The 10,849-nt window shown below is 43.8% G+C and overlaps 2 non-coding genes and 1 pseudogene across 2 annotated transcripts; 1 reads left to right on the top strand and 2 right to left on the bottom strand.

The window, feature by feature from the left end:
- Positions 1-2,612: 2,612 nt before the first annotated feature.
- Positions 2,613-2,685, bottom strand: Trnaa-agc. Its single transcript has one exon. It is a non-coding gene; the product is annotated as a tRNA-Ala (tRNA).
- Positions 2,686-2,804: 119 nt separating this feature from the next.
- On the bottom strand, positions 2,805-2,877 carry Trnaa-agc. The gene has a single exon. It is a non-coding gene; the product is annotated as a tRNA-Ala (tRNA).
- Positions 2,878-5,716: 2,839 nt separating this feature from the next.
- LOC106817322 lies at positions 5,717-9,659 on the top strand (annotated as a pseudogene).
- Positions 9,660-10,849: the final 1,190 nt, after the last annotated feature.

The raw sequence follows: 10,849 nt of genomic DNA, 5'->3' as shown, positions 1-10,849 counted from the left end.
CTCGTAGCAGCCGACCAATCAGGAGCCTCGTAGCAGCCGACCAATCAGGAGCCTCGTAGCAGCCGACCAATCAGGAGCCTCGTAGCAGTCGACCAATCAGGAGCCTTGTAGAAACCGACCAATCAGGGGCCTCGTAGCAGCCGACCAATCAGGAGCCTCGTAGCAGCCGACCAATCAGGAGCCTCGTAGCAGCCAACCAATCAGAAGCCTCGTAGCAGCCGACCAATCAGGAGCCTCGTAGCAGCCGACCAATCAGGGGCCTCCTAGCAGCCGGCCAATCAGGAGCCTTGTAGCAGCCGACCAATCAGGGCCCTCCTAGCAGGCAACCAATCAGGAGCCTCATAACAGCTGACCAATCATGAGCCTCGTAGCAGCCGACCAATCAGGAGCCTCGTAGCAGCCGCCAATCAGGGCCGTGTAGAAACCGACCAATCAGGAGCCTCGTAGCAGCCGACCAATCAGGAGCCTCGTAGCAGCCGACCAATCAGGAGCCTCGTAGAAACCGACCAATCAGGAGCCTCGTAGCAGCCGACCAATCAGGAGCCTCGTAGAAACCGACCAATCAGGGGTCTTGTAGCAGCCGACCAATCAGGAGCCTCCTAGCAGCCGACCAATCAGGAGCCTCCTAGCAGCCGACCAATCAGGAGCCTCCTAGCAGCCGACCAATCAGGAGCCTCGTAGCAACCGACCAATCAGGGGCCTCGTAGAAACAGATCAATCCGGAGCCTCGTAACAGCCGACCAATCAGGAGCCTCGTAGAAACCGACCAATCAGGAGCCTCATAGCAGCCGACCAATCAGGAGCCTCGTAGCAGCCGACCAATCAGGAGCCTCGTAGCAGCCGACCAATCAGGGGCCTCCTAGCAGCTGGCCAATCAGGAGCCTCGTAGCAGCCGACCAATCAGGGCCCACCTAGCAGGCGACCAATCAGGAGCCTCGTAGCAGCCAACCAATCAGGTGCCTCCTAACAACTGGCCAATCAGGAGCTTTGTAGTAACCGACCAATCAGGAGCCTCGTATCAGCCGACCAATCAGGAGCCTCGTAGAAACCGACCAATCATCGTGGGTCGATCGGTCAATAACAAAATTATCAAGTTATATGAAAACGACTTACTTTGTGCGTTTTTCCACGATGTGAAGCGAGGAAACGTCTTCCTACCAATGCTGGGTATGTGTGAGTGCTTACCCAGTCCCCGGACCTGTTCATGCCCAGCCTGTGCGTGTGCTTACCCAGTCCCCAATACTGTTTATAATCATTATGTGTGAGTGCTCACCCAGTCTCCGAACCTGTTCATGCCCAGCCTGTGCGTGTGCTTGCCCAGACTGTGCTCAAGGTTGTGTTTCATGATCTTGTGAAGGTTGGCTTCCCACACGATCCTGCGCACCGCCTCTTCATCGCTGTCTTCTGACCCGTAGCTCTTGCCATGGGTCTGCTTCCACAGCGTCCAGTCTTCGTCCAACTCCCCCGTGGGGATGGAGGCGGACAGTGCGAGCACGAGGAATGATAGGAACAGTGTTGTTCTTAGCAACATGGCGGCTACAATGCTGGAAGACGATGAAATAAGGCGTTTCATGTTTAAAAGACAAAACGGGTTCTCCTCGTACAGGATCCTATATTATATCCTATATTATATCATACACACTATATATATTATCCTGTATATATACACGTATATATATATATATACACACATATATACACACTATATATATACACACATATACTATATTATCCTATATTATATAATATCCTATATTATCTTACTCCTGCCGTCAACAGGTGGCATTCTTGTCATTAGACAAGACCATTCCTCACAGGCTAGCCACTGTTTGAACGTGGAGGCAACCTGAACCACCACCATAGTCAAACGCTATGAACCATGCATGTGTGACGTTCAAAGCTATATCTCCATAAAGAGAAGAGGTATGGAAACAAAGTAAAGTTTGAGTGTGCGGTGGATGCCCAACGCTAATTTAGATGTAATTTTTATCGAGTTGCACGTAATATATCATCGGTAAAATTAGGCAAGCAAATGTTGAATTTCACGTGTTTTGGAGTGCCATACTCCTCCTCTATTATCTTACTCCTGATTATATTAGGATATATTATATTCAGATAAGAGTTTATGTTTAACTGTTATAAGTGGTCTGGCGAGTTATTTCTGCTGGGAAAATTGTCGAGGATGCCGCTGTTGATCCTGCTACCTCTACCGTATACACACATGAATATCTCTGCCAGGAAAACAATGGAAGATGCATGTATGCGTGCGTGTGTTCGTGCGTGTGTGGGCGTGTGCGCGTGTGCGTGTGCGTGCGTATGTGCGCGTGTGCGTGTGCGCGTTGGATTATCTCAAATGGTTTAGAGATCGCTTTACATGCGAGAAGCATGCGAGAGCATGTAAAGCGATATCTAAACCATTTGAGCTAATCCCCCGTTAAATTCCAATTTTTAAAACTTCCGTAAGGTTTAAAGCTATGCTTTGAAGTTATCTATAAGTTTATACTAAAGGATAATATGATAGAGATTGTGTTACAACTTCTAGGAAAACTATGGAGGATAGACCTAGATTTATATGATAACATTCCATCAGTAGACAATGAGGAAGAAAACTATGGAGGATGCGGGTATCGATCCCGCTACCTCTCGCATGCTAAGCGAGCGCTCTCCCATTTGAGCTAATCCCCCGTTATATGTGTTGCGCTGCTACATGTCTCTAAGGGTCAAAGTTAAATTTAGAAGTTAACTCTAACCATCTAAATTAAAGATACGTTACGATATTGTATTACTACGTACAGGAAAACTTATGGAGGATGCGGGTATCGATCCCGCTACCTCTCGCATGCTAAGCGAGCGCTCTCCCATTTGAGCTAATCCCCCGAGATTTGCCCGCCCGTTTCAGACAACTGAAGCAAACCTGTTTTTCTTTCGATAGCTTGTACCTATCCTCCACCAATAGCTCTTTGAAGCGTACACATTGGTCTGGCCAATGATCATCTGACTCGCATACCCAACACTTTTTCCATCTCTGCCGCTGTTGAGGTGCATTGCTGGTGTCTTGTCGTTGAGTCAGATTGACCTTGCTCTTTTGAGCAGTTGAACTGCTCCTGATTTCTGCAGTGGCCCTCATCCGGGTTTTCATTTCATCCTTGAAGAAGTTAAGAAGACCTTCTAGCGAGGCTTCCTCATCTTTCTGTTGCAGACTGCGAGCATACACCTTTCTGTCATCGAGGGTCAGCTTCTTCTCTATTATGGCCAGCATATGATTGTTGTTCATATCTGCCGCCTTTCCAACTTGTGACAGAATATTGTAGCAACGTCTGACAAGATGGGCTAGTTCACAAAAGCGGCCATCTTCTCCATTCTGCAGTTGCCGGAATTTGACCAGATCCTGTGTCACAGCGTCTGAAATGAGTCTGGGATCACCATAGTACATGTCAAGATATTCCCAGCATGCAACATAATCGGTCCCGATTCCCTTCAACAGCTCGAGAGGCTTGCCGGATAAGCTCCCACGAAGGATGGAGACTGCATCTCTATCTTCATAGTGAGGGTCGATCATATGTTTGAAGTCGTCCTTGAATGTATGATATTCTCGAACGTCTCCTGTGAATACCGGTACCTTCGGTTTCTCGACCCTTGGGCTTAGTTTTGTAGGACTACAGTTCCTGTTATACGTATCGTTCAGTTCAGCCTTTGGAGAAACTGAACCTGTTAATGGCAGTGGCATCTGGTTGAGCTGTTCAGGTAACGGATCTGATGGTATTTGGTATTGGTGAAAGCCCTTCGATGACGATCTGACCTTAGCTTTAACAGCAGCTAACTCATCGATACAACTTTGTATGTAGTCTTCCTCTTTTTCATAGGCTTCCATATCATCAATCATCTCACAGTATTCATCATGACGTTCCTGCAGCACCCCAAAGGCCAACTCCAGTTTCTTTAGCTCATCAATTAGTTCCTCCAGAGGTCCCTCCTGTAGCAGTAGATTCTCCAAGACCCGTTTCTGCCTTGTGAACCTTGTCTTACCGGTCCGTCGTTTCATCTTCTTGTCCTCCATCTCACCTCTGGTAGGCAGTAAATTGAATTGTGGGAGGCTCGATCAATAAAAGATCTCATACATTAAGACCAGGCGTAACTGCGTTCTTGTTCGTCTTCATCGAGCCTTCCACACTTCAATTTACTGCCTACCAGAGGTGAGATGGAGGATTTTGTTCAAACTGTATTTTTGTATATGAGTGTATTGGTGTTCAGTGAAAGAGATATTGTATTAGTATAGTAAGGGTACGAGCAATTTTGGGTAATGTTGGATTGTCTAATCGCCAGGATAAGAGACAGGTGTGTGTGTGTGTGTGTGTGTGTGTGTGTGTGTGTGTGTGTGTGTTACGCTCTGGTTTGACTTTTCAATGCAGTTGTGCTTCGTAACTGGTTGTGCTATTTTCGTCGTGTTACATATCACCAGTGGACCGTGACTAATTATACCCTACTACTATACGCGAATAAACTAGAACTAGAGTATGCTAGTATCTGCACACGACTGAAATTTTATATGAGTTGTAATATATACAGATTGAATAGATTAACGAAAAAAGAGCTGAAAGATAACAGTTGGTAGACTATATATTTTATTTCATAGAGAATAGAGTTTGTCAGTTCATCGCAAATAGGCTCACAAACCACAGCTATAACGTATTGCGTTAAATTAACAATATATCTAACTTAAAATGATTATCGACCTCGTTTATATGACTCTCAAATTCTATTACTAACATGCACATATTTTTGATAGCGGCGAAACACAAGTGATGCACATTTTTCTACGTTGCAGTACAGTGTGCGCATTGCCGTCAGACCCATAGACCATCACCCAATAGCTATGGGGACATCATAGATATTATATATACACATATATAGATGTTACGCACAATCGTCCGATTTACAGGGTTTGCTGGCCGATTTATCAGCGTGGGTTGGGGTTCTAGATTTTTTATAAGATTGCGCAGGCCCTTTTTTACAGGAGTTGTAAGCGTGCATGTTTGGGTCTTTCTGATCATTTCTGACTCTCTGTGAAATTGTAAAAGTTGATGTTAGGTTGCTTGTAAGTAACAAATTTAGATCAGTCTAGAACACTTTCTTTTAAGCGTAAAAATGGCAAAGTTGCGTGAGCGTATCGATTACTTCGTTTATTGATAAGCTGTAATAATGCGCAGCGCAATCTCGGGATTGCCGCACAGGCTGCCAATCGGTAGATTGCGCTTGCGCAGATGCCACTAGTTTTCGCTCAGCTCCACGAATACGACCATGTTGTAAACTAACGCGTTACTTCGAACAAGTCTCTGTTTGAATGGCACATTTATGTTATATATATATATTCAAGCTCAGTGTAGGCAGGTTTGGGGACTGGGTAAGCACTCACACAAGCTCAGTGTAGGCAGGTTTGGGGACTGGGTAAGCACTCACACAAGCTCAGTGTAGGCAGGTTTGGGGACTGGGTAAGCATCTACACAAGCTCTGTGTAGGCAGGTTTGGGGACTGGGTAAGCATCTACACAAGCTCTGTGTAGGCAGGTTTGGGGACTGGGTAAGCACTTACACGGGCTGTGGGTATAAACAGGGTAGGGACTAGGTATAAGGTCTTACACGCGCGCCTAATAATTATTAACCAGGAAAGTCGTTATAGTATGACCCGCACCTATACCCTTGCAGACAGAAACCGAATTCGCACACTACATGAACGGCTACAAGCGCCGCATCGCTCTCACGAAATACCGCTCTCTCCTTCCCACCTCCTCCTTCCTCGAGCCGGCCAATGTCCAGCTGCCGGACGCTGTTGACTGGAGCAAGAAGGGCTACGTCACCGGTGTGAAGGACCAGGTTAGTACATTATGTTATTATTATGTTATATGTACATATCATATTATTATGTTATATGTACATATCATATTATTATGTTATATGTACATATCATATTATTATGTTATATGTACATTATTATTATATTATACATGAAGGGGTCAACGGTTTAAATCTTATGCGAACCCAGCTATATTTTAACGGACGTGCGATGAGAGAGTAAGGGAAGTGAGGGCTGTCTGCACATAATTGTCAAAATCAATTGGAATACATTGTGAGGATTTTCTTTTGAATGTGGTCCGTGGTGCTTTTGATTGAGTCTTTTGAATGGTTTTCAACCGGGATCTAGAATTTCAATTGCAATAATTTCATGGGCTTGTCATACACATCCACATTCTCTCGTGCGTACAGAAACGCATACGCGCTCGCGTGTACCCCAGCCACACACACACACACACACACACACCCACACACAAATTAACCCTCATACTGAATTGTTTTAAATAATATATCAATTAATTAATTAATCAATTAAATTTATTAATAATGCATACTAATGACCACGTATTTCTTACAAATGTGCAGGGTCAGTGTGGTTCATGCTGGGCTTTTTCAACGACTGGCTCGCTAGAAGGACAGCACTACCGAGCTACTGGAGAGCTGGTCTCCCTCAGTGAACAGAACCTAGTTGACTGCTCTGGCCAATACGGGTATTGAACTACTGTTAATAATGTAGGCCTACGCGTGTGACACACAACACACACACAAGGGGGGCCAGCAGCCTCACACACCAGCTGCAACGACACACACACACACACTCACAACACACCACCACACACACACACACACACACACACATCAACATATATTATATATATATATATATATATATAGTATATAATATATATATATATATATATAACATGTGAGTTTTGTAACATATGAAGAGATAATGGAGCTATTTTCTTTCATCTTTCGTTTGTATAAATCATTATATAGGGCCAAGAAAAACTGGCAAGTATTTGTACGCAATGGGTCGCTATAGTTTTGCCTGTGAATTAACACGGAGATCACGAGAGACAAATATCTATTAATGGCGAATCGTTAGATAAATATTCCTGAATGGAAAGCTTCTAGTCAGACTTGATGATATCCTTTCAATTAAATGCATAGCTAAGGCTATTACGAGAAATGAATCTGCTCGTAATTTTGGGGACATTTAATAGTAGTAAGTGTATAATATCAGGAGTGAATAATAATAGATTATGTAATAATCTATTACTATATAATATTAATAATTAATTAATGATAATTATTATATATATTATTATAATTATATTATTATAATTAATAATTAATAATTATATAATAATATTATATAATATTATATAATAATCTATAGTTATTCACTCCTGCTAATATCTATACAGAGGTTGTTGATTTATCGTCGTCATGCAGGCAACAAGGGCTGTAAGGGGGGTCTGAAGGACCATGCCTTCCAATACATCAAGGGAAAATGGGGGCATTGACACAGAGAGTGCTATCCTTACACGGCCATGGTTAGTATGGCACATATACTTAGCCGCATTCGATGTAATAAAAATGCACCGTTACTACTTCCTCATATTTACTTTAACGTTCAGTTCACACTATTTTAATGAAACAATTATATTTAACATTACATAACTCAATTTAGTTAATGAGTCAGTGTGCGGTTAGACCATCTAGACATATTAGTAATATTTCTCGTAGAGGCCAGATTAGTAATATTACCATTAGAGGCAGACCACAGGGCCTCTGGTGGACGTATCTCTGTTTTCCCATAATATATTCGGGTGTCTTGTGTTTTTCTCTGCAGGAGGGTGACTGCGTGTATAAGACTTCGTGCATTGGTGCTACAGTCAGCGGCTTTGTCGATATTCTCCTTCAATGAGACGCTCTTCAGTCGCAGTAGCAACCGTGGGACCCGTATCAGTGTCTATTGACGCCAGTAAATCCTCCTTCCAGGTGTGTCCATTCTGCAGTAGGAGTTTTTTTACGCTCAGACGTATGCGCTGGCTCTGGTATTATTGTCTATAATTTGTCAATATATCGTGCTTTGGTTTCTAAAAGCTCCTGTGATTCCGAGTACATTAAGTAATTTAGTTTATCAGCTGATTCTTGTATGAGAGAAAATGAGGAATAATTGTTTATTTCCGTAGTTCTATGAATCGGGAGTATACAATGAACCACTATGCAGTACAACAGAACTTGACCATGGTGTTCTAGCAGTCGGCTATGGATCTATGCATGGAAGCGATTACTGGATCATCAAGAACAGGTATATATAGTATGAACTATATATATATATATATATATTGTGTGTTGTGCGTGGACGTGCGTGGCCTGCGATGCGTGCGTAGCGTACGTGCGTGTGTCTGGTATGTGTGGTATGTGTGTGCTGCGCGCGGGTGTGGCTGTGGTCGATGTCGAACGTCGCATCGCGTTTCAGTGCGTGGCGTGTAGTTGTGTATGATGTGTGTGTGCACGCCATCAGTGCTGTGCAGATGCGTTGCGTGGCCGCGTGGTGGACGCTGTAGTGTGTGTTGTGCGTGCGTGCGTGCGTGTGTGTGGTGCATGTGTGTGTATGTGTGTGTGCTGTGTGCTGTTGGGTGTTGCGTGCTGGTGCGTGTGTGTGTCGCGGTGTGTGTGTGTGGTGTGTGTGTGTGTGTGTGTGCTATGTGGTGTTGGCTGTGCGTGTGTGTGTGTGTGGGTGGGGGGTGTGATGTGTGGTGTGCGTGGGTGGGGTGCGTGTGGTATGAGTGGGCTGTGTGTGTTGGTGGTGTGGTGCGTGCTGGGTGTGTTGTGTATGTGTGTGTGTGTGTGTGTGTGTGTGTGTGTGTCGATGTGTGTGTGTGTGTGTGGTGCCTGTGCGTGGTGTGCCGTGTGCGATGTGGGTATGTGCTGTCTTGTGTGTGTATCGGTGTGTGTTGTGTGTGTGGGCGCAGCGCGCGTCGCGTGTGTGGCTGGTGTGTGTGGTGGTGTGTATGTGTGTGTTGATGTAGTGCTGCCCCGACGAGGGTGTGTGGGTGACGTGCGTACGTGCTGTGTGATGCTGTGGTAAAAGACTACAAGAGACGTAAACCTAGACGTTGTGTTTGTTTTATTTTCTGAAGATGTAAGGGAGCCTTGAGCATTTTGCGACTTCCCAGTTGCTGCATTATTTTGTTGCCAATGTGCGCGGCCACCGCGCGCGTGGCACCGTGTTTTGTCCGTTCAAGGTTATCACAGCAAACGTTCTAGATTAGCATAATAATCGAGTAATCAAGACACAGAAAGAAGGAAAAATGCGAAGAAAATGATGAAGAATGAGAAATATTAAAAAGTGTTGACAATATATCGCAAACGTATTGTATATTGTTTCTGCAGTAAATAGTAAATTCTATGGTTTATAATTTTTTCTTATTTTACAGTTGGGCATCGACATGGGGTAACAATGGATATATCTACATGTCAAGGAATAAAGCTAACCAATGTGGCATTGCGACGCAGGCCAGCTACCCGCTCGTGTAAAATACTCGCGCAGTTACGCAACGAGAACTGCCGATAAATTACAGACAATTATTTCGCCGGAAAAATTTTTACCAAAAAATTGGGTTCGCGAAAACTTGGTAGAAAAGAAGTACTTAGAAGGGAACAGTGAGGCTGATATAAGTGATAAAGAAAATAAGAAAGAATGTATACTGGAACATCAGAGGAATATAAGATTGAGGCACAAAAGAAGAGAGAAAGAGAGAGCGAGAGAAAGAGAGAGAGGAGAGAGAGAGAGAGAGAAAGTTAAATGATAAAACAATGAAAGATAATAAAAATAAAAACTGCTAGGGAGCAAATTAGAAGAGAAGGGGGGAGCGAGAGAATGGGGCGCGCGCGCGAGAGAGAACAACACAGAAAAAGGAGGAGGGAGGAAGTGAGGGAAAGAGAAAGAGCGATGGGGAAAGAGAACGACGAGAGAATGGGGATGATTAAGAAGGGTAAAGCAAAATAACTTAAAGGAAAAGAATTGATTGAAGAACATGGCAAGGTAGGGGTATGGTAAAGCGACTAAGGAAGGAAGCAAATAGGAATAAGAGCAGAGATATTGAGAAAGATTATGCGAAACAGGGACAGAGAATAAGGGGACGATGATGAATGCGAAGGAGGGTGGTGATGGGTGAGAATTAGGTAGGGATTAAAGTGATTACGTCACCGTAAATAGTAAAAGTAAAAATATTATGTCCACTTTTTCACAAAATGTAAGTGATTCTGTTATGATTCTATAATGATATCACTTTTTATGGTTAAATTGCTGCATTATACTTCGTATTTTCTCTATTCGCGTTCGATGCTGGAAACAACACTTCGTGACTCACTACAGTAGCCCATAACAAGCATTTAATGTCCCGTGATAATATATCAAATGCCAGGTTTTTGGATTCTTAGCTAGTTGACGGATAACAATTCTAGTTAGTAAGAATTGAGAATACATTGAATCGCCGTTGTACTTACTTTTCATGGTAAAAATTGCGCAGAAAAAATATTTACAAATAGACACCATAAGAAACTGCGTGACGTAGTCACAATTTAACATGTGGAGATTTGCAATCCTCCTGTCTCCGGCATCCTCTTTTCTCCAGCTAACCGTCCGCACTACTCATTGCTGCTGATTCCACTTCGCATTCCCTTCTCTTTCCCATCTAGCTCGCATCTTGCCGTCAACCTGGCTCTCGACGACCAGTGCACGACTCGCGGTCACTCTGCTTCCGCAGTCAAGCTACTTCTTACTCACGCCCCAGCACCGTCATCCTGTCTTCGCTCTTCATGTTTATGTAGGCCTATATATATATAGATGTATAGATATATATAATCTTATATTAGGTGCGTTCACACTGGCGCGAATTAGGGGCTGCAAAATCGGTTTTGTAGGGCTCGCTCGAAAAACTGAGCTTATTACAAAGTGTGAACGCAATTAGCTCACTAAATAT

This window comes from Priapulus caudatus, unplaced genomic scaffold, assembly GCF_000485595.1.
Source record: "Priapulus caudatus unplaced genomic scaffold, Priapulus_caudatus-5.0.1 Scaffold1680, whole genome shotgun sequence".
NCBI classification, from domain to species: Eukaryota; Metazoa; Priapulida; class Priapulimorpha; order Priapulimorphida; family Priapulidae; genus Priapulus; species Priapulus caudatus.
The sequence above is the reverse complement of the archived record's forward strand: the minus strand, read 5'-3'. Positions and strand labels throughout refer to the sequence as shown.